General features: G+C 33.7%; 1 protein-coding gene across 4 annotated transcripts in view; it reads right to left on the bottom strand.

Annotated features, from left to right (window-relative positions):
• The window catches only part of LOC138709029 (protein peste-like), a 72,854-nt gene extending 47,362 nt beyond the window's left edge, over positions 1 to 25,492 (bottom strand). Inside the window, exon 1 of one of the 4 annotated variants that reach the window (XM_069839505.1) lies at positions 25,471 to 25,492. The gene's annotated coding sequence lies outside the window, so the exon portion shown is untranslated. Of the gene's footprint in view, positions 1 to 15,073; positions 15,205 to 17,034; positions 17,465 to 25,283; positions 25,440 to 25,470 lie in introns of those variants that run through there. The other 3 variants (XM_069839503.1, XM_069839504.1, XM_069839502.1) reach the window with 3 other exon arrangements.
• Positions 25,493 to 25,827: the final 335 nt, after the last annotated feature.

The following is a 25,827-nucleotide window of genomic DNA, read 5'->3' as shown; positions in this document are numbered from 1 at the left end:
TCTCTTCATTTCGTCGTAATGTCCATGTTCCTTCCCCATACAATGCCACACTCCACACAAAGCACTTCACTAGTCTCTTCCTAAGTTCTTTTTCCAGAGGTCCGCAGAAGATCCTTCTTCTTCTATTAAAAGCTTCCTTTGTTCATGTTTGCAGTTTTCTTAGGAAGGATAGGCCTAAATGCGGTAACATCCCGTTGCTTTCCGCACACCACAATCTCTTTCGCATTTTATTAAATTCCAAGGGGCCCAAGCGTGGAGATGAGGAGAGTGGATTTGACTAATTGGGCCCTCCGGACTTCACCGAAAGTCACGGCAAGGGTTAAATATTAATTCTATCAGGATGTATGACCCGGTCAGAGACCGGGAAATCTCAATTAGCCTTTGCCCCCCGCATCCTGGACTAGCTTCTACGAATCATCAGAAGATCTTAGAGTGTGATTGGGCCAATTTTTCCAAAAATGTTTCCACACTTTTGCTCTCGCAGCTCAGCGGACGAACGTCGGAATTTAGATGTTAACGTCTCAGGTTCAATTCCTCGTTACTCCTTTTCATTTTATTGTGGTTCAATTGTATGTAATAATACAAAAAGAAAAACTAATACCAGTATTATGCAACTGGATTTTTCCAAACCTAATATTAAATTTATGTTATTTATATCGCTAAAGAACGATTACAATATAAATAACTTGAATATTATTTATGCAGTATCACTAAAGAACGATAACAGAATATAAATGATAAATATCGGTTTGTTTAATTAATATATTGCGAAAGAACAATAACAATATAAATAACTTGAATATTGTTTTATAATGCTAATGAAGGAAAACAGAATATAAATGATAACTTGAATATTATTTAAATCGCTAAAGAACGATAACAATATAAAAAACGTGAATATTATTCATATCGGAATTTCACAGATTTATTACAGATGTATTTAAGGAATTGTAGAAGAATAGTAATTAGTAACAGTGTCCTATTTATTCTTCTTGGAGCCAAATTTGTAACTTTTAAAAGTGTGGTTACTATGTTGAAGTGTATGTATTGTAACGGATGCTTGATTTGTTATGTATGTGAGTCAGTTATGTGATGCTTGATGTCGTCGCAATGTCGTAATTATGGTTTGATTGTGTTTGTGTGACTATTGTGTATTAATTTATGATGTATGGTACGGAAAGCTGCATATTTGTGTTATAGAAGTGTTACGTATGTGTGTTGTTAATGTTTTTGTATGTTACAAATTGATACCTGATATTTGTTTTGCAATCGCAATGCCTAATTTACGGATTGTTTATGTTTTGTTTACATCGCGTAAGCTAATTTAATTTTCTTTTCCATTTCTCTTTATGCTTATCTTTTTTGTGTATAAAACTATAGCTCTAACATACATATGTAAAATACGGCTAACCCCCATTGGAAATACAATAATAATTATTATTCATATCGTTATAATACGATAACAGAATACAAATGATGACCTGAATTTTGTTCATATCTCTAAAGAACGATAACAAAATATAAATAACGTGATATCCATAAAGAACGATAACTGGATATAAATGATAATTTGAATATCACTTACATCGCTAAAGAAAGATTAAAAAATAAAATGAAAACTTGAAGAAGGCCCGAACCCACGAACTTTGAATCATTAAACAAGCACTCTACCACTGGTCCACGAGGCGTAGATATGGAACACTTTCATAGTTCCGGAACTGCTTGTACAAGCACATGCATCGTGTAACATCGCCGCGACCCGAAGTGGACTTTGAAAATATTCGCTGTTCACGAGTGCGGCCACTTTTTTTTTTTTTGACAGCTGTACGTACAGTGCATGTCAGCTGAGTTCAAGCTCCCTGTCCATAGCTCTACTGCCGAGCAGATGACAATTCAGTACAGGGTATTCAATAAACAACTTACGTCATTCACAGTTTAGGAATATCATATGTTATTAATTTATGGAGAAAGTCGTCGTAATTCAAGTGAGACAAGAAGGATGTACCGTCAACGTATTCCTCAAAGAAGGTTACCTAATCGGCGAATTTTTGTAGCAGTTTCTCAATGATTATTAGAAACTAGAAGTCTCTTACCCCGTTTCGAAAATCACACAAGAAATTTATTTAAAAATGATACTGCTCTACGGAAGCGGGAGAGATTAAAATGTTGCATTAGAAAAAAGTTCGTGTGATTTTGTGCAGAAAAATATTGTTTATTTTTTAGACCTACAATTAAAAAATGGAGCATTATTGTTATATAACATGTAAATTTACCATAATGTTCTATTAATGAGATTGAAAGTTTGTATTTGCTGCTCGTTTTATGTAAACAACAGTATTATCATGGTCCGTTCCTGCATTAGAACATAGCATCTGTACCGGTATGTCTGTACCTGCTTGAGCTGTACTAAATCCACTCCTCCCTATCCAGCAACGTTTCAAAACGTCTAATACAGTAAACTTTAATAATCAGTTAAATATTGCAATTAGGAAAAAAAATGTAAGGACATTTGTTCTTTCTTATGACATGAATGATAATCAATTAAAATAATGGCACTTATACCCCTTACACCCTGAATAAATCCTAGAAATCTTACGAGAAATGCACTCAGTCATTCAATTATAATATTCGAATTTGAGAGCAACCTTTATCTTGACTGTTTACACGCTCTACAGAATTTTAATTCTTACGTGTAAGCTTTAACTTCAATAGTCTCTCTTTCAAAAAATACCCTTAGATATATTCAATGTAATGACTTTAGAAGTACTAATTACTAAACCTAGTGACAAAAGAGTGTGACAAAACAAAGATAACAATGACCAAAACATTTGGTAGCAGTGACAATAACAGTTTAATAACGATAGTGGTTTGTGAGCAAGATGGCAGATACTATAGTCCCGTCGCTCTAATTTCCGGCAGCCAATCACGTTGTAGGTCGGCTACATTTAAACGTGTGCGCCTTGTGATTCGCTGATGAAGATGTAAAACATTTCCTAAGGCTGGATAAATACTTAATATATAATCGCCCGCCATTTTGGCTCTTTCGTTGGCGTTCGCAGAAAGCACACGAGGACGTTATTTTCCGCTCAATTATTTGCTGAATTATAGTGCGTTTGATTTATTATCGTAGGAGCTACGACATGATAATGTTTAACGGTGTGGCAAATAGATCCCTCGTCTGGTAGCTCGGCAACGAAAGAACAAAAATGGCGAACGATACTACCTACCTAGACTTTATAGAGCCTTGACTTCCTCAGACGTAAGCAAAGAGGAGGAGTCACGCCGGGAATAACAGCGTCGCGACTATAAAGGCTGGTTCACAATAAACCGGGAATGGAAACGACAACGAGAACGAGAACGGAAATATTGTTAAAATAAATGCATTTAAATGTGAGTATTCACAATTAACTGTTGTGAACGCTCACATTTAAATACACTTATTTTAACATTATTTCCGTTCTCGTTCTCGTTGTCGTTTCTATTCCCGGTTTATTGTGAACCAGCCTTAACTCGTAACACTTCACCTACCGGGCGTAAAAGGTGGTGGTTTACGAATATCTCTGTCCAAGCCTTCGACCACCTAAAGAAGGAGATTTAATGTAGAATGGGAATTGGAGTTTTTTGCTGTGAGGATGGTGATAACATAAAATGTCTTATATGTTCCAAGATAATTTCCGTCATGTTTCGAGGGAATGTACAGTAGTGGCAAAAAAACCGGACCGACCCTTGTAGCTGATTTCAGAGCCTTGTTCACTCCAGAGCATGATAGACTGGTAACTAAGAATTTCGTGGTTCGAATCGTGCCTGGGAAATATTTTTTTTTTTTTTTTTTTTTTTAAATGCCCAATACTTTTCGATTGCAGCGATATTTTACTACTTCGTGGTTCGAATCCTCCCTGGGAAAGAAACTTTTTTTTTGTTCCTTATTCAAATTTATGCCCAATACTTTTCGACTGGAGCGATATTTTACTACTTAATTAACTTATTATTCCCAGAACGTGAATTTTACAAGCAATCGAAAAGTATTGGAAATACATTTTGGATAAGGAACAAAAAAAAGTTTCCTTCCCAATCAGGATTCGAACCACGAAAGTCTTAGTTACCAGTCTATCGTGCTCTGGAGTGAACAAGGCTCTGAAATCAGCTACAAGGGTCGGTCCTGTTTTTTTTTTTTTTTTTGCCGCTACTGTACAACGTCACTATGTTGCATGGCATTCTCAATATGCTGAGTTGAAATGTATTATTGATTATTATAAATATTATTATATTAGCCTTATTGGATATTATATTACCATTATTATTATTATTATTATTATTATTATTATTATTATTATTATTATTATTATTATTATTATTGCAAATCAAGATTTCAGGTATAACTACCTGTAAAGTTGATTTGAATAATTTCGAGGGAAAAATTGTTCCGGAGCCGGGTATCGAACCCGGGACCTTTGGTTTAACGTTAAACCAAAGGTCCCGGGTTCGATACCCGGCTCCGGAACAATTTTTCCCTCGAAATTATTATTATTATTATTATTATTATTATTATTATTATTATTATTATTATTATTATTATTATGCATATTCCCTTATTATTCCAGGAGTAGATCGGGCAAAAGAATTGAGTAATCTATTAAATAAGCATGCTCTGCATATTGATGTTCCTGCACCTGACATGACAGAAAAAGAAGTTTGTAAAAAGATGCATGGTGAAAGTCGCAGAAATTTTGTGTCCCAAAGAATTGCAACACTTTCGCAATTTACACCTTTCTCGACAAACTGTTGCACGAAGAATTGAAATCATACCTAATGACATATCTAGGCAGATTGATGCTACAATTCATAACTTTGTACATTCTTCTCTTGCTTATGATTAAATCGATGACCGATACAGCTCAGCTATTTGTATTTATACGCTGTGTTAACAAACAGCTTAATGTTGAGGAATATTTATTAGATCTGATTCCTTAAAAGTAATACTACTGGAGAAGAAATATTAAATAGCCTTTGCTCGTGCGTACATAAACATAATTTACAGTAGTCGAAGCTAGTGTCCATAGCAACTGATGGAGCCCGTTCCATTGGTGCCGAGAAAAAGGGCCGTATTCTTAGACATTTTTAGCGCGGACTTCCGGTGGATGATCAGCGAAACTAACGTTTTTCATGTTCATAAACCAGTGTTAGCGATATGAATAATTCGTCCCTCCTCTGGCAAAGTCGGGGATGGTTTAGCACGGCTCGTAGCGTGGCTAGCGAAATATCTATGAATAGCGCCCAAAGGGTTTAATTGGCAGACTAAAAGTGTTTCTTAACGAAAGAGGTGTATCAGATGTGTACACAGTATATTACATTCTTCATCAAGAAGCCCTTTGAGCGAAAACTTTGAATTTTCAGCACGTCGTGGATGTGGTGATACATAACATAAACAAAATTCGAAACAGCGCAAAGTCAAAATTAGGACCCGCATGACGGACGACCAGTTACGGTTGGCAGTGTGTGATGTAACTCCGAATTTCAATGCAATAATTATTGCTGAAACAAATATGTGAAACTGAAGAAGACTAATTTCAGCATTTCATTTCTTATACGTAGTCATAAATATTGGTTTATTTTTACATCAGACTAATGATTATTATGTATTTAATTCCAATTTACGTGAAACTTGTTTATTTCCAAAGTGTTTTGAATCTATTTAATGGTTTGCACTACGAGTAGTTATCATACTGTTCCAACGTCTATAGTTTGTTTATGTATTTATTTGTGAACATCGAAAACAGAAGAAATAAGAATAATTCAAGGACTCAGACAAGGTTGTAGCCTATCACCTAGTCTCTTCAACGCCTATGTCTAGATGACTTAATTAAAAAATGGAAAATGGAGGTGAATCCAGGTATAAAAATTAGTAAAGATGTATTTTTAAATGTCTAATGTTTGCCGATGATGTAACATTAATACAAGACAGTAAAGAAAAATTGCAATATGCCATTCACAAACTACACCTACTAGGAAAAGAAAACTATAATTTGAGCGTATCAACTCATAAAACTAATGGTCCACAGTGGTAAATTTCCAATTCGTACAAAAATAATAGCTGATAATAAGTCCATAGAACAAGTATCTCATTTTGATTATTTAGGTTCTAATATAACTTATGATGTAGATAGAAATATTGACAACAAAAAAGGCAAATTCCAGTGGATATGCGGAACAATAAATAGGACACTAAAAAATAAAAGTAGAAAAGAAACGAAACTAAAGTTCTATAAAACTATGGCGATACCCATGTTGACATATGGAAGCGAATCATGGATAATTAAAGAACGAGATAAAAGTAAATTACAGGTTGCAGAGATGAGGTTTCTTCGCAGAATAAAGGGATGTACAAGAAGAAGGGATCTGATAAGAAATGAGGATATCCGTAAAGAATTAAATATATACAACATAAACGAAAAAGTTGAAGATTATAAAGAAAAGTGGAAAGAACATCTGCCTCGAATGGATAATGAAAGAATTCCAGCACTGATGCAACAATACCAACCCAAAGCCAAAAGAGATGTCGGACGTCCTAGGAAGAGGTGGAACTGAATAAAATGTGAAGACGGAACAGGCACTGAGCCTAAACCATGAAGTGAAGTTGATGATGATTTATTTGTATTTTTATTTGTACTAATTAACAAATTTTCATTTTGCATCAAGTAAAAGTACACGAACTTCCCCAGTGATGTCTAGCATACAATAAACCCGCCACTGTTCTAGTTAACGCACCTGTCGCTACCCACATCTTCAACCTTCCCACCCGAGGTCATGAGCTTATGCAAGTAGCGTCTTGCAAGTGATTCGGCGCAGACGGTCCTTTTGGCCGCCCATGCCTTAGGCGAAGTGTTAACGTTGCATACTACAATAACGAAATCCGCTGCAACTGACAATCACGAATGACCTTGTCATCGTTCGAAAGTGAATAGTTATTAGTCGAAATAAATGTACTGTGCACCGGAATAACAAAGTGGCTATTACGCCGGAAACGATGGGATGGCAGTAAATAATTAACTTTAATGTTAACCGCACTGCTCTTTCAAACATAATTGAATAGCCCAGTTTCATAACTCGTTTATTTTCAGATAAATATAGTACAGTTTCAGAAACGGGAAAACAGACCGCCTTAAATTATGCAATTACAATATTATTTCAGTATTTTTCCATCTATGTCGGAAGACAAGAGAAGTTGTGATAGTCGTGCGGTACACAAGGAAATGCTAAGGAAATTCTTCTACAACTTAAAATGAAGAAAAACAACTGCTACGATTCTAAGTCGTAGAATATAAAATATCTGATATACATAACAAGTTTTGCTGCATTATCGCTGCATAATGTTACAAAAAATGTCAAATTCACTGAAGGACAGAAGCACTCATGTTATTGCATAACAAAATAATAGGTTTCTGGGTATCCATCTTGAGCCTCGCTTGGTATGCCAAACTCATGTAAACTAGGCCTATGTTGCTAAGAAAATAAATGAAGGTATTTAATAATAATTATTATTATATTATTATTATTATTATTATTATTATTAAGGTATTTTTATGTTAAAAGGTTATTAAGAAATAATTGAACCGAAATATTGAAAAACTCCACATATCAAGAAAACTAAACTTTTCAGGAGATACAAAAAACATCTCAGGTCCTGGATTTGTGCTCAATTTTTTTTCTTAACATTTTAGCTAAAACGAATGTTGTTGGTAATATGTGGGGTTTCTCTTCATAATATCATGAGTCTACATGTTCGGAATACGAAATCATATATAACTCAATTTCGTAAAAAAATGGACATGTGAGGTTTCTCAATATTGTGATTCAATTTATGAATCATTGCATTATTCACTATATTTCGTAGTCACATATGTACAAAGTCATTTAATTAATTTACTTATTTATTTATTTATTTATTTATTTATTTATTTATTTATTTATTTATTTATTTATTTATTTATTTATTTATTTATTTATTTATTTAATTTCTTTATTTACTCTGGTGGAGTTAAGACCATTAGACCTTCTCTTCCACACCACCATGGTATTATTCTTTGGGATCACAATACTTCTGCACATGCTCTCTTTATATTACAAGAGGAAGCTTTAAGATTAATTTTTGGAGTCTCAATTGCGGCTCATTGTAAACCTCTTTTTATAGGGTCAAACATTTTGAAATTGCCGTCCATGTATGTATTGGCCTGTCTCTTTTACGTTCGGAATAACACTAATAATTTAATAGCATGTACTTCTGTTCATAATTATGCTACAAGAAATAATACAAATATATATATATATTTATATATATATATATATATATATATATATATATATATATATATATTGACAAATGTAAGTACAGTACGGTATTACTCAAAATAGTTTTCTTTATTTTGCTTTGAAATAATGTAATAGTTTACATATTTATATAAGAAATCTCACATTCCGAGTGTTTAGGAGGTGAGTTAGGTCAATTTTGATGGTAAATCCACTATAATATATGATGTAGAAGAGTTTTTTTAATATTTGTATATGTTAATTTGTATTTTATGACGATGCCATGCATTTTGTACATGTTTTAGCAAAATATCTATCTGTCTGCTTGCCTGCCTATTTATACTACTTCCCAAAAGGTACATGAAAGGTTGTTACGCTGGTTTTTAGTCGATTTAAAAACAGTAGCAGATAAGATTTTGGTTTCCTTAGTAGTGATGGGCAAAAATAACCGGTTATTTTCATACTTCCTTCAGGTTAAATTAATTTTAAAATAACCGTTTGAACTTCGACGTTATTTTAGCTATCTTCGTGTTGGTTTAGTTGGTTTACAGTTGACTGTAAACTGTTTCTTGATTTCAATTGCAAATAACCTTTCATTTTAAATTACATTACATTACATTTAGCAAATTACTCAGGCAAACAAATTATTCTTTGATTTCAATCGCAAATAACCTCTCATTTTGTTTTCCTAACTAATTTGTTAATTTAAAATGTAAAATAATAATAATAATAATAATAATAATAATAATAATAATAATAATAATAATAATAATAATAATACCCGGAAAGGTTAAATATTAATTTAATTTGTTGCAAATATTTTCAAAGAATGGTATTATATTTACAAACACAAATGTACTATTTATTTATTTTTATTTTATTGGGTTATTTTACGACGCTGTATCAACATCTAGGTTATTTAGCGTCTGAATGAAATGAAGGTGATAATGCCTGTGAAATGAGTCCGGGGTCCAGCACCGAAAGTTACCCAGCATTTGCTCGTATTGGGTTGAGGGAAAATCCCGGAGAAAACCTCAACCAGGTAACTTGCCCCGACCGGGATTCGAATCCGGGCCACCTGGTTTCGCGGCCAGACGCGCTGACCGTTACAAATGTACTACTATGGGATAAAGGGCACCAACTTACAAAATATGAGCCTATTGAAAATTTTAGTATAATAACAATACATATTATTATTATTATTATTATTATTATTATTATTATTAGTATTAGTATTAGTATTAGTATTATTATTATTTAATAATAAAATAATAATAAATATTAGGCTATTATATTTAAAAGTAGTAAATGTTGTGTATGTAGCCTAATCAGTTTTCAATAACTTAAAAATTGTCGTTTGCATGAAATTCTCGGTACAACCCTGTTTTCGTACTTCGTACAAATCATTGAAATTCATGTGATTCTGTAATTAAAAGAAAAACAGTTTGAGATTCAACAGTGAGAATGTTCCTCACTTATTTCAGATGAGACAAGTGATGTGTCTTCTGTTTAACAATTTTCTCTTTGTGTACACTACATAAAAATTGAGGACTTGAAAAGGTAGTCTAATATATATGAGAAATGTTTACAATTTGTGCCTCTAGAGAATGTGAAGGGTTCAGAGCCATAGTGGGCCAAGCGCCATTTATTAAAAACGGAGAAAGCAAGGGTTAAAGTTAAGTGAATACCATAGTTCAGTCATGTCAATTGATAATAATAATAATAATAATAATAATAATAATAATAATAATAATAATAATAATGTTTTATTTTCGCTGGCAGAGTTAAGGCCATAAGGACTTCTCTTCCACTCAACCAGCCTTAATCAATACAACACATAAATTTAAATTACAAATATTTACACTACACTTAAAAGGTTCTCCAGCAATATTCTTCACTACACATTTATTTAAATTTAGATAAATCTATAAGGTAAAGTAGTAACTTAATTTATGAGCTAATTTAATTCAATGAATTATAATTAATTTAATATTTGAGATAGCTAATAAAATGATGAAAATTAATTTAATATAAGCTTACTAGGACTATGTTACAGGGAGAATATATATATATATATATATATATATATATATATATATTTTTCTATTTCTATAATGAGAATATTAATGTAATTGCCATTAGAGGTTTTGTAAATCTATTTAGAAAAATTAATGATAATAATAATAATAATAATAATAATAATAATAATAATAATAAGAATGGACAGATGTTAGTTTCATTATAAGTAACAAATATTAATCAGCAATTCATCTGTTAAGTAAGAATTTATGCAATTTTGACCTAAATGAAGTTATTGTCCAACAACCCCTTATATCACTCGGAAGCGAGTTCCAATTTCTAGCAACTGAAACTGTATAGGATGAAGAATACAAAGATGTCTTGTGGTAGGGTATAATGAGTAAATTGTTATGATGAGATCTTGTATTTAGCTGATGATATGCGGATAAATTTTGGAAACGAGAAGCCAAATAGATTGGGGTAGCGGTGCGCAGAATTTGAAATAAGAGAACAAGAGAATGCAGGGCTCGTCGATCGCTTAGCCTTAGCCAAGACAGAGTTTGGAAAGACGGGGAAACATGATCATACTTACGAATATTACAAATATAACGGACGCATGCATTATGCACACGTTGTAGCCTGTTGCTCAAATTTGCATTTAGGTTACTTAATATAATATCGCAGTAGTCAAAGTGTGGCATCAAGAGTGTTTGTACAAGGATTAATTTTAATTTAACAGGAAGAAAGTGCTTCAGTCGCTTTAATGACTGAATAATGGAAAATATTTTTTTGGAAGTGTGATTCACTTGTTCATTCCATTCCAGGTGACAATCCATATAAATACCAAGGTTCTTCACAGTCTTACTGTATGGAATAGTAGTATTATTTACAATTATCGGTGGCAAATTTTGCTTGTCACACTTCGATCTTTGATGTTCTATTAAGATTGCCTGCGATTTACTTGCATTTAAATTAAGTCCGTGCGTTTTCGACCATATGGATATAGAATTCAAGTCATCATTAACTTTAGTTACGGCGTCATTTATGTAGTTAGGTCGAGTATGCAGATAGATTTGTATGTCGTCAGCATAAATATGGTGTCGGCAGGATGTTAGATTAGAAGAAATATTATTAATATAAATAGAAAATAGTAAAGGTCCTAGGACAGAGCCTTGTGGTGCGCCAGTCTTCGTGGTACGCCAAGTGGAATAACGATTATTAATAGACACGCACTGTTGGCGTTCACGAAGCTAGGAGTCCATCCAATCTAACGCATTATCAGAAAAATGCAGTACTCTTAATTTTGCAATTAGTAAGTCAACGTCTACAGTGTCGAAGGCTTTGGAGTAGTCTAAAAGTGTTAGTATTGTGATCTGTCCTTTGTCTAAAGCTTCACGTATATCCTCAGTTACTTTAAGCAGTGCAGTCGATGTGCTGTGTCCCGTTCTGAAGCCTGATTGGTAAGGGTCAAGAATATTGTGAGTATTGAGGTAATCTGTCAGTTGTTTGTGCACAATTCTTTCCAAAGCTTTTGAGAGAACAGGAAGAATACTAATTGGTCTATAGTCATTAGGTGTTACAGGTAACTTAATTTTAGGAAGGGGACGAACAATAGCCTTTTTCCATATGTCTGGGTAATGTGAAGTCATTATGGATGCATTGAATATATGGGTTAGTGTCGGAAGAATTATGTCCATAATTTTGTTCAGAAGTTCTATATTTATATTGTCTACTCCTTGTGATTTTGACTTGATGCGCTTTAGTGCTGATTTTACGTCAGAAGGTGTTATGTAGGAAAAGAAGAACTTGTCTCGTGCTGGGGCGGGTGTTGAGATTAATTCATTAATAGTCTGTTGTTTCGTTGCGGCGTCAGGTGCGTGGGTAGGGGTGGATGTGAAGTAATTGTTTAAATCATCTAGACAAATAGTATTGTCAATTTATGACTTAGATTGTCCCAGTCCCATTGACCTAACATTTCTCCACATATCGGATGCTCTAATATCAGGTTCAATGAGGCTGTAAGCATGTCTAAGCTTAGCATTTCTAATCGTCTGTGTGGTCATATTTCTTAGTCGCTTGTACCGCAAGAAATCTATGTCACTTTTTAGTCTCTTGAATTTCCGAAAAGCTTCGTCTCTGTCTCTCATCAATGATCGGATTTCTGTAGTCATCCAGGGAGCTGGAGGTCTCGTAATGCGTCTAGTTTTTATTGGGGCATGTTTGTCATATAATGTAATAACAAGGTTGTTAAAAGCTTGTACTTTTTCGTGTACTGTACGGAGAGTCCAAACATCACGCGTCAGAAATTAAAGAGGCGTCGTTGATATGTCGCAGATCCCTATACTGAATGCGTTTTGGTGTTGCCTTAGGACACTGCAATGAATACTCTACAAATATAATATCATGTGCAGAAATCCCAGGCGCCGGTAGTTGTCCGTGCGTTATTATTTTGTGGGGATTTGTAGTTGCTATGATGTCTAGTAGTGTTTCTGCAGTCTCTGTGATGAGTGGCTTGGAGCGGTAGAATTGTCATATTGCAGGCCGCAAACACGTTTGAGAGCCGTACACTGGAAGGGGACGTTACTAGAAGATTGTTGTTACAGTCACCCATTACTACAACGTGTTCATAAAGCGGCAAAATGTCTAAAAGTGAATTTTCTACGTCAGTTAAATGATTTATCTTCGGTGGTATATAGACAACGCACAGAAGACACTTTTATAGACTTGCATAAATTTCAATAAATAAATATTCAGGCCGTGCACTGTACTCTGAGGGAGAATGAAGAATAACTTTAGGTCGAAGATCAGATCTAATGTAAGCTGCTACACCGCCGCCCCCTTTGCCTGTTCTGTCATTTCGACACAGTACATAACCATTAATATCTACAAGAGAAGAGGACAGTGTAGGTTTCAACCAGCTTTCGGAAATTAGAATTGCATGCATATCATTTGATGGCCATAGGAGCAAGCGCGCGCTTTAGAGCTCAGGAGAGCCTGAGCGCTTTACAGCGGAAAGGAAAGAGACAAGAGGAAAGAGGTAGTATATGCTGCTTGGTCGAGCTATATTCAGGGGTGGCTAGCACTGATTCAATGGATAAAGGGAAGAGAACTAATTATAACTGTATCTATGTTAATTTTTAGATTTGTCTGAGAAGTATAAGTGCATTATTAGAAAGTAAGTTTTAATTTTAATGCTCATTTTTCACAAGTTTGAATTTTTTATTCAAAAGAAATATTTTCTCAACTTTTTTTTATAGAAAAGTGAAATTTTCAGATATAGGCCTATTTATTTAGTAGCCTTACAGAATGTTTTCGTAAATCTAATATACCGTAAATACGTATTACTGAAGATAGTGTATTGAACATTTTGAAAATATTCGCATGGAAATTGTTTGTAAGGAAATTAATTAACAAAGCAACTACTGTTACATCATAAGCAAAAGATACTTGTCCATGTGTTGTAAAAATGTCAGCTCTATAGCTTCAGCACATTTCGAGAAAATAATTTAATATTCTGATGATTGGAAGTTGCTCACCAATATCACCTTAAAAGCATAATGCGATAAGAGTTTTGTTATGGAATATTAGTTACACTTAAAACATATACAGCATCTAGGTAACTTTGGTTTGTATTGTAATATTGTTTTGATTGGTTTATTGATTACTTTTATAAAGCTAAAAGTAGCATCAATATCAATTCCAAATTATCATGTCACACTCGGTCCCTTTTTTTGGGATATCACTTTCTTTATTAATGATGTGTTTCATCCATTTAGTACAGTATGATTGTACTACTATGGAATTTATGTGAATTTTTCATCTTAACTTTTTATTATGTTATTAACATTTAACACACAACTGCAATATTAAGAAATTGGTATTAGTACTTTTGTTTTACAAGCAATATAGATAATATCAAACAGAAAGAAGCCATATAAAAATAACGACATAAAATTTCACGTTCCGTCTGAAGTTTGTGCACCACTGTTTTCTTAATCCAACAGGCTGCTTATTCATATACATAACCCTTCCTCTTTCCATACTTAGCGCTTGAAGCCCACGCACGACGTCAAGGTAAAAAAAATGCGCTTGGTTTAACATCACTGCCATCGTTTAATGAAGACTGACAAATCATTTACTTTGAATGTGTATATTTTATATTACTTGCTATATGTTTCCATTGAATTACGGTAATAACTTCATTTTAACTCCACTTTTCTATGGTTTTAGTAAATACGCTAGGCCCACTATGGTTCTGAACCCTTCATGTAAAAGCTGAAAGTTTAGCACAAACGACTGGATGGGCTAAAAGAATGCAATATCAACACAGATTAGGCCTTTCTAAGTGGTTATGGTACGATTGGGCCGCTGGTATGAGTGACCTAACTCTCCACCTTTCATTCGCTATTACATGTTCTCGAGCTACCGACAGGAGCGTTGCAATTGCAAATGCTTTGTCAGAATATGTAAAGTTGCCAACACTCAATGACTGCTACATTAAAAATATCACTAAGGCATCACTAAAATCTCCTGCAGAAGTGAAAGTATGGAACTTGACTTAAAAATTCTTTCAATTCTACTGGAAATACATAATAAAAATCTGATTCTAGGGGTAGCTTGAGTCCCCTTGCACACCCTCCCCCACTGTATACGAACAAAACGAATACGAGAAACTTTTGTCTTGTATTAAATCCTACTAACGCGTACACTATATTTGATTAAAGCAGTCTTATTTACATTGCGTACTTACTTGTTTGCAATAATGTCGACAGTGGCAGAATGATTACATTCAACGAAACTCAATGCTGCAAGCACGTGGAGGTTGTGAATCCAACACACTACTCTGTTCGAGTTCCTACTTTCGTCTCTCAGCGCCCCTAACATCAGGTTCAACCGTAACAGAAGCAGCAGCTGGCTTCCATTCAAAAATCTGTGCGCATACATTCTGAGCAATTCACAGCGAGAAGCTATTGTAAACTACAATGTCATTTCTAAGCTCACCGGCAATGACTGGGGGAACATGGTCGCATAACTCGATTCAAAATCAGAAGGAATTGCTGGAGTTTCATAACAAATTAACATCAGTATCTACACATTTTATTGCAGTAACTGGAAATCTTCTCTAAAGTCGTATATGCGATTTTACTTACATTTAATTAGGGCTTTTCATAGCACTCTATTTCTTTGAGAACATTATGGGCCATATTCATAGACATCCTTAGCGCGGGCTTCCGGTGGATGATCAGCGAACTAACGTTTTTCGTACTCATAAACTAGTGTTAGCGATATGATACGATATGATATGATATGATATGATATGATATGATATGATATGATATATGATATGATATGATATGATATGATATGATATGATATGATATGATATGATATGATATGATAATGATAATGGTAATGATATATGATATGATATGATATGATATGATATGATATGATATGATATGATATGATATGATATGATATGATATGATATGATATGAATCCTGTACAATTAATTAGTAGATAGCCGGGGTAGTTTAGCACGCTCGTAGCGCGGGCTAGCGAAATGTCTATGCATAGCACCCTGTGTTTTTAAAGCCAATTTAAAAAAAGTTATATATTATTTTTATACAGAATGCCTGCATGTAGGTCTACTCTACATTATTTATTGATTAAATGAAAAGAACTACGTCATAAATTGATTGCTAATAAAACTAATATTCATAGGCTTCACAATTTACAACTTATTTTAATAATGTAATATGTATTTCTACACTACACTTCAAAGTCTGTAACCAAATTAAAATAACCTTAGTACAGTGTCAATATAAATAATAATAATAATAATAATAATAATAATAATAATAATAATAATAATACTAATAATAATAATCCATCTTCTACGGACCTCTGGAGAAAGAACTAAGGAAGAGACTAGTGAACTGCTTTGTGTGGAGTGTAGCATTGTATCGGGCAGAAATACGGACATTACGACGAAGTGAAGAGAAGCGAATAGAAGCATTTTAAATGTGGATATGGAGAAGGATGGAGCGTGTGAAGTTTACAGACAGAACAAGAAACGAAGCTGTGTTGGAAAGAGTGGGTGAAGAAAGAATGATGCTGAAACTGAGCAGAAAGAGGAAAAGGAATTGGCTGGGTCACTGGTTGAGAAGAAACTGCCTTCTGAAGGATGCACTGGATGAAATGGTGAACGGGAGAAGAGTTCGGGGCAGAAGAAGATATTAGATGATAGACGACATTAAGATATATAGATCATATGAGGAGACAAAGAGGAAGGCAGAAAATACTAAAGACTGGAGAATGCTGGGTTTACAATGAAAGACCTGCCCTTGGGCAGAACACTATGAATGAATGAATGAATGAATGAATGAATGAATAATAATAATAATAATAATAATAATAATAATAATAATAATAATAGTTACTTGATAATGCTTTATGTGAAAAGCGAAAATGTTAGTCAAATTATAGATACGTAAGGTGTAATACTATTGTATTCATCTAACATTATGATAAGCAGCTTAGGATCCGGGACACTTTAGTAACCAATGTACCAACAACTTGACTATAAAGTTCCTTGAACATAGTAGACAGACATACTGTGAATGTAAACAACGACGTCAATGTGCTTCGTTATATTCTACTGTTAATAGTACAATCTAGTGACGGTGGAAAATGAAGTAGGATACATACCTCACAAGTTTTCATGTCCCTCGGCGACGTTGAAGGCGTAATGAACAACCATGTAGTACCTCTGATCACGAACCGGATTGTACACTAGCGCACAGGTAAACAAAACTTAACGTTCTGTCTCACTCCATCTATACTCCATTGCACTGTTAACTTCATTCATAAGTTGTCCCAAATCCTAAGCCTGATGATGAGTAGCCTATAGACCAGTGATGTCAAAGCAAGCGCATTTTTCTGACCTTGACGTTTTGCGCGGGCAGCAAGCGCTAAATATGGAAAGAGGAAGGGTTGTGTATATGAATAAGCAACCTGTTGGATTAAGAAAACAGTGGTGCACAAACTTCAAACGGAACGTGAAATTTTATGTCGTTATTTTTATATGGCTTCTTTCTGTTTAATATTATCTATATTGTCTGTAAAACAAAACTACTAACACTGATTTCTTAATATTGCACTTGTGTTTTAAATCTTAATAACATAATAGAGAGTTAAGAAGGAATATTCACTTAAATTCCATAACAGTATAATATTATACTGTATTAAATGGATGAAACACATCATTAATAAAGAAAGTGATATTCCAAAGAAAGAGATTGAGTATGACATGATAAGTTGGAATTTATATTGATGGTATCTTTAACCTTATAAAAGTAATCAATAAACTAATCAAAACAATATTATAGTACAAAACAAAGTTACCTAGGTACTGTATCTGTTTTAAGTGTAACTAATATTGCATAACAAAACTCTTATCGCATTATGCTTTTAAGGTGATATTTGTGAGCAACTTCCTATCATCAGAATATTAAATTATTTTCTCGAAATCTGCTGAAGCTATAGAGCTGACATTTTTACAACACATGGGCACGTATCTTTTGCTTATGATGTAACAGTAGTTGCTTTGTTAATTAATTTCCTTACAAACAATTTCCATGCGAATATTTTCAAAATGTTCAATACACTATCTTCAGTAATACGTATATACGGTATATTAGATTTACGAAAACATTCTGTAAGGCTACTAAATAAATAGGCCTATACCTGAAAATTTGACTTTTCTATAAAAAAAAAAGTTGAGAAAATATATTTTCTTTTGAATAAAAAAATCAAACTTGTGAAAAATGAGCATTAAAATTAAAACTTACTTTCTTATAATGCACTTATACTTCTGAGGAAAATCTAAAAATTAACATGGATACAGTTTTAATAAGTTCTCTTCCCTTTATCTATTGAATCAGTGCTGGCCATCCCTGAATATAGGTCGACCATGCGGCATATACCACCTCTTTCGTCTGTCTCTTTCCTTTCCGCTGAAAAGCGCTCAGGCTCTCCTGGGCTCTAAAGCGCGCGCTTGCTCCTGTGGGCATCAATTGACATGCCTGCTATAGACTGAAATATTGTTGAGAAATTTGTAGTACAATAATTTATTGGACTAGAAAAATTACATTGAAATTTTTTCATCTGTGTTCCCAGTAAACATTTATTTTTATTATACAGAAAAAAATGTTTGACATTGGTTTTTGCAAACAAAATATCAACTAGGTACGTCGAAAATAATATCAATACCTGGCGTGTAAACTTCAATTAGACGGTTTGGCATTTCGTGCTGTTTTTTTTATCAAAGCAAGTTCTTTCAAGGGCAACGAAAGAGGGATAAGTATGTATGTATGTATGTATGTATGTATGTATGTATGTATGTATGTATGTATGCATGCATTTATTTACATACAATATATGTTTATTAAATGTGTTTATTTAATTTTTATTTTCGTAACTTTAAATTTGTTTTTTTTTTATTTATTTATTCATTTTAATCGTTTATTTTTTAAATCAATCGTGTATTCATTCATGCATTATTTCGTTCGTTCAATCATTCTTTTATTATTTATGGCTTAAGGCCATCAAACCTTATCTTCCACAACATAAGAAATCTGTGGTGTTTGGTCAGAAGATGATAACTCCAAAAATGACCTTTTTTCAGCTGAATTCGCAGCCGTACATAAAAAATCAGTTCTCTTTCGTTTCGTATAGCCGTGATACCTCCATCTAATCTTGTTATTTTCATTCACATTTGTATGTAAGCTATTTATTGGACGGTGATTAGCAATAGTGATCCAAGCACCAAAAACCTGTTTCGAGATATTGGCCATTGAAATAAATCTGCTTTTGTTTATAAAACATTTTATGCAAGAAGTATCATAACATGCATACTATTACAAAAAAAATAGCACAAATAATACTAAAATCGGCTAATCGATTTTTAATAAGAGACCAGCATTTTAATTGATATTTCAAAGCAAAATAAATAAATAAATAATTGTATGCAATAAATGAATTTTTGCTTGTAAATAGCAGCAAAATTCAGATATCGCATTCTTCATTTTTTTCGAGTTAAATTAGCCTACAGATTTGTGTAAATATCTCATTTCTTTCAAATTGTCGGTTGGTCTAGTATTGCGTGACTCCGTCCAATTATGATTTGTATAGGAAAAGTGAAAATAAAAACGCTTGTACAGTATCTCAAAACAGGTTTCTTGGAGTTATCATGTTTTGACCAAACATAACAGAATTATGTACAAGTAAAAAAATTGAAATCAGCAAAAAAAACTAATTCATAACTTTCAATTACACAAAAACATAGATATATAAAACAAGAACATTTACAATGATTACAGTTACACAAAACTAAAAAAAGAATACAAAAGCATTAAAAAGGTTAAATTTGTGTACTATTAAGATCAAAATTAATCTAAATAACTAAACAAAAAGGTCAACTAATAATGCAAACAAGAAATTCAATTATAAATTATTATTATTATGCGAAGCCTTTAACCAACACGTCTAATAATTTCAATTTCATGAGACAAAATACGTTTCTAACAATTTTTAATTTCGGTAACTTCCGGTAATCCTTGATGTCCTGCACATAATTCCAAAGACAAAGTAATGATACGAATGAGTTTCGGGATAGAAAGAAATGCTTGATTCTGATTCCGTATTGTTGTGAGAAACTGAAAAATTGATGCTAGGTAAGTGGGAGTAGAGCAGCGGTGACCAAAACTCGAGCTGCAGTGATTACATGCGACAGACAGCCTATGAAGTAAGAAGACAGAGGAAAGGTACTTGGCATGAAAACTACAACCAGTGGTGGTTCCTGTACTAACATCTTGATCAATCCTGCGGATAAAAATTTCAAGCTTTGCTGTATCAGTAATGTCACTGCTGTCATCAAGAGCCAATGAATGATATACGACTTTTCTTGCTTCTTTTTTTTAACCTTTCTGTTAAATATAATTAGCAATTTTCTAAATTCTTCTCTCGATACTTGGTCGAGAAATTCGTAGTTTTTCAAAATAAAAACTTCTTATGGACAAGTTATTTAAGCTATTTTAATCGTTACTCTTTTGGGAAATTCTGTCCTATTAAAAGGCTTTAGAGCACGAGATATTTCAAACCGCATTAGGTAGCTGACTTCCTTACATCTTTCTCTTCCAGGGTACGATTTAAGACATGTCAATTCCTGGCGTTTAACAATTCGTTTGCACATAATATTGAATCAGTTTTTATACAATATTATTATTAAATGAATAACTAATAAATAGTTGCCCTCATCTAAACATTAAGAATATTAAACTTGAGATAAAACCTAATAATTTTATCCTTCTAGGGAGAAAATTTAAAAATATCAATATTCATGCAAGTACAGAAGAATTATGGAAACACATACTTAATGGTCAGTAATAATAATAATAATAATAATAATAATAATAATAATAACAATAATAATACATTGTTCAGCATGGAAATTAATGTTTCCATATACTCCTAATTGAACCGTTGAGCAAAGTAAACATATTACATTTTAAGGTCATGTTGAATGTCAGATAAGTTTTATGAGATTATATGTATTGAAATCAAGATTTTATTCAGTCAATCACTTATCAGTTATCAATGACAGAAAATTCTGTTACATTGAAAAGTACAATTGGTAAAAGTTATCACGAATATTTTCGACCTGCATAGAGGTCATCTTCAGGTGATACATCATACTGAGTTATTTTAGTCAACATTTTCTGAACAATCTTAAACGATTGACTACATATTTTAAACACATTATATGTGATTAACATTGTATCACAATTATGATCAATGAAGAATTAACCTATACGTCAATTAACATTATGTATGTCACTTCAATATTTTATGTCAAGCACACAAGGTTATTATAGTGTTAAATGTATTTTAAACATTCATCTAGTTCTAAATAATGTTTGTTAAATTACAACTGAAGATTTCGCTATACAGATCGAGAATATTCCATAGTCTTCCAACATCATACTGAACAGTTTTAGTCATAAAACACTGAACAATTTTTTAAACGAATTCAATTGAATTTATGTTTCAAACACATTGCATGTGCTTTAATGTTCGTATCGCAAAATGATCTATGGAAGATTTAATCTATACGTCATTTAATGTATGTTACTCACCAATTTATGTCAAGCACACATGGTTATAAGTAGACTTCGTTGAATTGCCACACGCAGCATGCAATCAGGTTGCCGATGTACGGTAGTGGTATAAGCAGTTCATGTTAAGAGTTGTGACCGGTCCAAATAGAGCAGTTACAGCTAATGTATACCTATGTAAGCACTTGTTTTTGCATTATTGCGGTTGGAATAATCAAAGCTTAACATTTGTTCAGTGCAGACAAGAATTCAATCAAACATACTACAACGAGAGTGTTACTGTTCCTAATAACTGCCCCTGGAATACCCTTACCTCCGCAGCCAGTCTTGACCCGTTGGGGAACATGGTTGGATGCTGTTAATTATTATGCAGAACATTACGGCAAAATAATGGAGGTAATTGATGCATTGAATAGCACAGACAGTTCCGCTGTTGCAGTTGTAAAATCATTGCCTTCTGAATAGCTATTGGAAGATATTGTGTTCATTGATTCTAATTTTTAAATCGTGTCCAAAAGCATCATTCTGTTAGAATCGTCTAAACTAAAACTCTCAGAAGCCCTTAATATAGTGGATAAAGTATCACAAACCGTTATCCAAAATAACAATTCACTAATTTCAGAAAAAGTGAAATGTAAGTTGAGAAACATTATTGCTAAAAATTCTGCCTATTCAAAACTTCGTATTATAAATGATGTGCCATCAAGTCAAGACAAGACATCTGAAATTGTTATACTAAAAAGTAGTGACTTTCCGTTCTTCAAATATGTACGTATTACATCGTGTGATGTTGAACATACACTTTCCCAAAATAAAAACTGTTTAAGTGACCATCGGAGGAGGTTCACTTTGCAGTCGCTCAAAATGTACCTAACTCTTCACTGCAATGCACATATTCAAGGATGATGTGAATATCTTACATTAAATTTTAAGAGTTAATATATCTCACTATAAAATAATTGTGTATTTACATGTTTAGACATTTCCTACTTCAAAGATCATTCATTATATTTCTTGAATGCAGGATACAGGTTTTATTGTAACCGCAGTACACTGCTCAGTGTTTACTGCACGCCCCATTTTCATACAGTCTATACCGCGTGTGCAGTAAACCTTGCGATTCTCGTGGCAATTCCACGAAGTCTAGTTATAAGTGTTCAAATGTATTTAAAACTCGCCTAGTTTTTAAATATTGTAAGCTAAAAATATCACCTGAAGATGACCTCTATGCAGGTCGAAAATATTCGTGATAACTTTTACCAATTGTACTTTTCAATGTGACAGAATTTTCTGTCATTGATAACTGATAAGTGATTGACTGAATAAAATCTTGATTTTAATATAATATTACATTTTGTCCGACAGAACAACAAAAAAGTTCTCCTTCTCATTCTTTACGAAACCACCTCTTACTGCTTGTAGAGACAGAGTTTGTAGAGCGACATGATACCGCCACTGCTTGGCTTCAGTACGTGAATGAAACACAGAGCAATGTACAGGAAACTCCTCGTACCCGTTTGAATGTCTGTGATTACACGATGTAATCACGACACCCACTTTGGTCACCGCTGGATTAGAGGTATGCAAGATAGCTCTATCAATGAATGCATGATTGTTCATTCCTTCAAACGAAACCAGTAGAAGCTGTAGGAAAGATGTTACATGATCAGATTTGCGCGTATTGGAATTTTACACACACATTACGAGCACGCTGTAATCTCTCAGCTAGATCAGAGTCTAGTATATACAGTCACGAAGCTCAATACGTAGTAACTATGCATCCATGGATAGTTGCTAACCACTAGGATCGCTACTATCGCCTCATCACAGACAATGCGAAATAGTACCTGCACAGTCTTCTGTTCCTAGTACCCTCACAACTCAATCTTCGTGACTGTATATACTAGACTGTGGCTAGATTATGTTATTTTTTTCTTTGTACGGAGGAGGGACTCGAAGGCTTACACTGCAGCGTGAGGCTTATTGTGATTACCATTCCGATTCTTGTGAATGACTAGGTAGCCGAACGGCCGCGCTCTTGTACAAGTACAGCACGCCGCACCGTGATCTTAACCCGGGCTATTGTATGATGCTGATGATCAGAGACCGGAAGTTTAGGCATTATGAATCATTAAAATAGGCAGGCAAAAAGGCATTATAAATATCTAAAATAGGCAGACAAACAGGCATCATAAATAGCTAAAATGGGCAGGCAAAAAGGCATTTTAAATAGTTAAAATACGCAATACAACGAAATTACAAAAACCTTGCACTAGACCCACAACCTTGCACTTTCCACAAAGGGATTTCGGCAGCAAGAAAAACTTTACATAAGTTGAATGCAAATTGAGATTTTCGACTCGATGTTGCAATTACTGTTGGAAGCAAAGAAATCTTCTTCCCAGTAACCTTGGAAAGTGCATTTTTGTGTTTTGTTGTAGGTCTACTGATATGTTGCGATATAAAATATTTAGCTAGCTACAACAACGTCGCAATGAAAACTGAAAGAAAAATAACGTTAGACCCGCACTCATTGTTGCCTTGTCAAATATGTAAGCACAAGCGATAATTCAGTATGATGCACTGGAAGGAATAGTGAAAGGGAGAAAAGCTCGGGGCAGAACAAGATATCAACATTAAGACAACATTAAGATAATATGGATCATATGAGGAGACTAAGAAGAAGGCAGGAACTAAGGAATATTGGAGAATGCTACGTTTGCAGTGAAAGATTAGCCCTTGGGCAGAAAACTATGAATGACGTATACATTGAAAAATAAGTAACTTTCACATTTCCTGGTTAAAGAAATTACTCGAGAATACCATTCCATAGTAAACGATATGAAATTATTTATGTCACAGGCAATGAGACACACTCACGGACAGGAGAACGCGAATTCGATTATGCGCACTGTTCAAAACATACAGAGGTGAGCCTGCCTGGAGAGAAATAAAAAATAGGTTGCAGCCGCCAAATTACTCTTCAAGGAACGACCACTCACATAAATTGAGGGAAAGAAGGCAGAGGACGGACACTGGAAAGTTTTCTTTTCTCAATCGTACTATCAGGGACTGGAATGCTTTACCTGCAGACTTACTAAAGGCTTTACCAACAACCAAAAATGTATTTAAAAATAGGCTTAAGGACTTTACTAATAGACGGTAATTATACACAGTATTTAAAGGGTGTAAATGATATGTTGTTATTGAAGTGTTGTATCAGTGAAGAATTATGTTGTCTCAGTGAAGTGTGTTGTGTCAGTGAAGTGTGTAGTGTAAGTGAAACGTGTTCCTGTCAGTGAAGCTTTATAGTTTATAGTGGCAGTGCAAAGTATTTGAACAGTGAAATGTTTTTGAAGTGTTAGTGAAATCAGGATAGAATCAGTGAAATGTGTCGTAGTTCCAGTGCAGTGAGTGAGTTGACAGCGAAATGAGTGTAATGTTGAAAGGTACTTGTGCAGATATGAACATATCATACTCGTGGGTTTTAGTTCGAACTTAGGTTTAAGATGCAAATTAGATTTATTTTAAATGTTATTTTGAGTGATCGTTTCATTTAATTTAGGTATATACCCATTGCAGTGTGAATAAATACATACATACATACATACATACATACATACATACATACATACATACATACATACATACATACATACATACATACATACATACATACATACATACATACATACATACATACATACATACATACATACAATCATTTTATATCATCGATATGACAATTGTCCAAATGACATATATATATTTTCGGGTACTCACCGTATATTTACCAATACGACAATTATTCAAATCAAGCTTTCAGGTATAACTCTCTGTAATTATTCACGACAATTACTGTTGAAACGACTAACATCTTCTCGGATATTGACCAACCCAAAGTATGAAAAATGTACCGAGTATAACACAGATTTGCCAGAAAATACCTTCAGTTCTCTTCCTTAAATACCTTTTTGCGTATATTCACTAAGGCAGGGAAAATTCCACTTTCCCTGACGAAAATTAAAAGTGGATTCGCTTGGAGAACAACCACACACTGCTGACACGGTTATGATAGGGACACCGCATCGTTACGAAACAAACTAGTTAAGCTCGTTAAAGCAACTTTAAGTAGATAAGAACAAGTTTTTATCAAATATTAACTTGGACACTTAAATACGTGTTACAAAAGTCATTACTCGTCACAGTGACCAGTGTTGCAATCTAAATAACAGCTCACACACAGACAGGGCCGGATTTAGGTATAGTGCCGCCCCTAGGCAGTGCTAAAATTTGCCGCCAACTCCCACGAACAGTTTACAGATCA

This window comes from Periplaneta americana, chromosome 11 (genome assembly GCF_040183065.1).
Source record: "Periplaneta americana isolate PAMFEO1 chromosome 11, P.americana_PAMFEO1_priV1, whole genome shotgun sequence".
In the NCBI taxonomy this organism is placed as follows: Eukaryota; Metazoa; Arthropoda; class Insecta; order Blattodea; family Blattidae; genus Periplaneta; species Periplaneta americana.
Note: the sequence above shows the minus strand (reverse complement) of the source record. Positions and strands in the feature narration are given on the sequence as shown.